Source organism: Lepus europaeus, chromosome 14 (genome assembly GCF_033115175.1).
Source record: "Lepus europaeus isolate LE1 chromosome 14, mLepTim1.pri, whole genome shotgun sequence".
Taxonomy (NCBI): domain Eukaryota; kingdom Metazoa; phylum Chordata; class Mammalia; order Lagomorpha; family Leporidae; genus Lepus; species Lepus europaeus.
This window is the reverse complement of record NC_084840.1, coordinates 75,916,965-75,921,732: the sequence shown is the minus strand read 5'-3', so window position 1 is coordinate 75,921,732 and position 4,768 is coordinate 75,916,965.

Here is a 4,768-nt window from a genome sequence, read left to right as displayed (position 1 = left end):
GGACACTTTTTGCACCAGTGTCCTGGCTTTCCATGCCTGACATGCTCTCGTGGGCTTCTCAGTCAGACCAGAATGTCTTAACAGCTGATTCTGAGATCAGAGTGCTATTTAAAGTGATTGCCATTCTATGAGTCTGCTGTATGGACTGCTTCTCATGTAATTCTATCTATTATTATTACTAAACAATCTGATCTATATGATCACTTTAACACTTAAAATATTATTTTTACCATATAGCTCAAGGGGATTTGAGATCTCATAGCAAGTTTTCAAGCTGTACCCTTAGAAGTAAGTCCATAGGCTTGTTGTGAGGACTAAGTCTTATAAATAAAAGGCTCTGGAAGATTCCCGGCACAGAATGAGCCCTGAATCCCCCAGGGTACTTACTGACCCAATTGTCACAGGTAGATGTTGTTATCCCCAGTTTACAGAATTGAGGCTGAGGAACTTAAGGAGCATGCTTGAATTTTTAATCTTGAAAGACTTATTTATTGTAAAGGCAGAGCAACAGACACAGAGAGAGAGAGAGAGAAAGAGAGAGAGAGAGAGAGAGAGAATCTCCCATCGGCTGGTTCACTCCACAAAGGGCTGCAATGATCATTACTGAACCAGGCTGAAACTGTTAGGTAGGAAGTCAGTTATGAGCTTATGTGTGTGTGATAGGCCTAAAGAGATGTCTATGTCCAGCATACCTGATAACCTGCCAGGTGGAGGCCCCCACCCCTCCTGCCTCCTGCCTGACAATCTTCCACAATCTCCCAGGTGCATCCCAGTATCTGCATCTCAAACACCCTGCTGCCTTCCTCCTGTCTGATAATATTTGCATCCATAAAGTCCTTTGTTTCAGACCTTCCACAGGAAGAAGCTTCTTAACATTTACATCCATTAAGTCTTTCTTTCCAGGAGGAAGCATGTGAAGACAAAGACCCACTTCTTTAAAAACCCCAGCCTAAATGTAGACTGGGCACTCTCTCTCAGGTCCTGTCTGGAGAGGTGCCCGTCCGTTCTTACGGATGTCCCTACCCTAATAAACTTTGCTACTTTTACCTCCCACTACTCTCTGTCTCACGGCTGAATTCCTTCTAGCGGGAAGACAAGAACCCTGCAATTTCTCCGGTAACAAAACCAGTATCCTGGAAACTACACCTGGGTCTTCCATATGGATAGCAGGGACCCAAGCACTTGGGCCATCTTCTGCTGCTTTCCCAGGTGCACTGGAAGTGAAGCAGTCTAGGCTTGAGCCAGTGCTAAGATACACCTCCAGCTCCAGCCTCCAAGCCTGCTTCATTTTGCTCAGCCACAGCTGGGAATGAATTCCAGGTCTGTTAGACTGCCCACCCATGCCTTTAGCCAAATCACAGCCTAAGACTGCACAGCCAGTCAGGCGCTCTGTGGGATGACTCACCAGACCACAGGCATGGGAATGGAGATGCATATTAATTAGCAAGCCTGCTTCTCTGTCCCTGGGGCTGTGGAGAACAGGTTTTCTGGAAGGGGTCTTAACTCAGGCTGCATGTGTGCCTTCTCTAAGGTGATGTGTTTTCTTCTTCCTGCCTTTTCAAACAGGGCCTCCAGACAAGCTTACTCTTCTGGGGAAAACGAAGATTTTTCCAAAGATTCCATCTGCACAGATGGTTTTCAGGGAACAGGATTTCAGATCCTCAACTTGCATATCCGCACTTTTCTAAAACAGCCCATTCTGTTTCTCAGCTAGGCAAACAAAAGGTATTCCGTTTACCTACCCAGTACAGCTCCAGAGTGGGAAACCCTCCAGGCCCCAAAGGAGACCCAGGCTCTAGACGCCCAGGGATTTCTGTCCTACCCTAACCTTTGGTTAGGATGAAACTCGATGGTATTGGAGTGGTTTGGATTTAGGACAACTCCGGCAGTGTAAGGCAGTACAGCAGCTCGCAGGCTTTTTGGCCTGAGGATTTCTGTACTTTCTCAAAAATTATTTACAGTGCCGAAGAGCTCTTGCTCATATGGGCTCTGTTTATTATATTTGAAATTAAAATTGTAAAATTTAAAAACTAATATTTATTTTGAAATAGCAGTAGCTTCATTATATGCTATCAATAACTTGTACTTCATGCAAAATAACTAACTCTCAAAGCAGGAAATGCTAAGAGAATGCATTTACATTTTTATCAGTCTAGCCTTTAATTTTGTATTTACTCTATTGTGATTTATCATTGTTTGGATTGGAGAATAAAAGAAAACCCAGCTTCATGCAGGTTGGTGGTTGAAAAAAAGGAAGGAGTATGTTTATATCTTTTTCAAATAATTGTAAATATTCTTCTTTGACCCAAACTGAACAGATTCTACTTTTTTTTTTTTTTTTAAGATTTTTATTGATTCATTTGACAGGTAGTTACAGGCAGTGAAAGAGAGAGACAGAGAGAAAGGTCTTCCTTCCGTTGGTTCACTCCATAAATGGCCGCAACGGCCAGAGCTATGTCAGTCTGAAGCTAGGAGCCAGGTGCTTCTTCCTGGTCTCCAATGCAGGTGCAGGGGCCCAAGCACTTGGACCATCCTCCATTGCCATCCCAGGCCACAGCAGAGAGCTGGAGTGGAAGAGGAGCAACTGGGACTAGAACCTGGTGCCCATATGGGATGCTGGCGCCGCAGGTGGAAGATTAACCTAGTGCGCCATGGCGCCGGCCCCACAAATTCTACTTTCTTAAAGGTTACCTGTGGTGTTAATTATAAGAGCATATTAATGAACTTTTTGAGCCTTGTTACATTGAAATCCAGTTGGTTTACCTTGTTCTTTGAACCCCTGGCATAGGTCATTTGGAAAATATTGGATCACTGAGTTATGGAGAGCATCCAAATATTGACATAATTCATAACGTACTATAAAACATGTTGGGAACTGGAGTTGTGGTGCAGTGGTTAAAGCTGTCACTTGAGATGTTCCTGGCTACTCTGCTTCTGGTCCAGCTCCCTGCTAATGCCCCAGGAAAGGTAGTGGAACATGGCCCAAGTACTTGGGTCCCTGTCACCTATATGGGAGACCCAGAAAGATTTCCAGGCTCCTAGCTTTGTCCTGGCCTAGACCCGTTTGTGGCCATTTGAGGAGTGAACCAGTGGATAAAGGATTAATTCTCTCTCTCTCTTTTTCTGTAACTGCCTTTCATATAAATAAATAAATCTTTAAAAAGACATGTTGTTGAATATCCTTCCAACCCCACTAGAAAATTCTTTTTTTTTTTTTTTTAAATTATTTGAAAGGCAGAGTGGCAGACAGGGACACACACACACACAGAGAAATATTTCATCCACTGTTTCACTCCTCAAATTCCCACTAAGCCAGGGCCGGGCCAGGCCCAGGCCAAGAGCCAGGATCCTGGAACTCAGTCTGGTTCTCCCACAGGGGTGGCAGGATCCCAGGACTTGAACTGCCGTCTGCTGCCCACTGCCTCCCAGGTGCATTAGGAGGAAGCTGCATCTTTTTATTTTATCTTTTAAATGTGTAGTGATGTCTACTTACTATGAACAAAAATTAAAATGCTGTGCTAGCAGCCAGATAAGATTTTAACTGTGCAAACCTTTCTTTTTTATATGCCTGGCAGAAAATCCACGTTTGACATTTAAAGAAAGGAATAAAGCTGCTTCTCATTTTTATGCTCATGTAATCATTTCCTAAAGCTAAAAATCAAGCTTGGCTCATTCAAATTCACATTCACTGAGGGAATGTAATGTCTCTGATAAGATGTTTCCCTCCATAAGTAACTTAGAGATTTATATACTTTACATTGAATGATTACAAAATTAAATATCGAATAACAACACAGTAGCTTACCATATTTTTTAAAATTTATTTGAAAGCATGAGAAAGGAGAGATGGAGAAAGATCTTCTATCCACTGGTTCACTCCCCAAATGCTCACAATACCCAGGTCTGGTCCAGGCTGAAGCCAGGAGCCAAAAGCTCCATCTGGGTCTCCCACATGGGTGGCAAGAGCCCAAGTACTCAGGTGATCGTTTGCTGCTTTCCAGACACATTAGTAGGGGCTGGATCGAAAGTGTGGAACAGCTGGGACTAGAACTGGCACTGCCATATGGGATACAGGTAACCCAAGCAGCCGCATAACTTGCTGCATCACAATGTCTGCTCTTAGTTTTATAACTTCAAGTTGGATACATTATTTATATTAAGTTGGTATTTTTCTTTTAAATTGATCACTTTTAGTAGTCTTAAATGATGTAGTCCATAATATGTCTCATGTGGTATATTTTAACATGCTTCACAATGTGTAGTTCCTACTGCCAATTCCTCCAGTCCACTCTTTTTTTTCTTTTTAAAGATTTATTTATTTTATTTGAAAGGCAGAGTTACATAGAGAGAAGAGAGGCAGAGAGAGAGAGAGAGAGGTCTTCCATCCGATGGTTCAGTCCCCAGATGACCGCAACGGCCGGAGCTGCACCGATCCGAAGCCAGGAGCCAGGAGCTTCTTCCAGGTCTCCCACATGGGTGCAAGGGCCCAAGGACTTGGGCCATCTTCCACTGCTTTCCCAGGCCACAGCAGAGAGCTGGATCGGAAGAGGAGCAGCCGGGACTAGAACTGGTGCCCATATGGGATGCCCGCCCTTCAGGCCAGGGTGCTAACCTGCTCTGCCACAGTGCCGGCAACCCCCCCCCCCCCCCCGTCCATTCTAGCAGGTGTCTGTTGGCATCTCTTTGTGGTTTTAGTTGGGACTTCACTGATGAGTCATGGTGCTAAGTATCTTTGCATGTGCTTATTTGTCAACCATCTTTTTTTTTT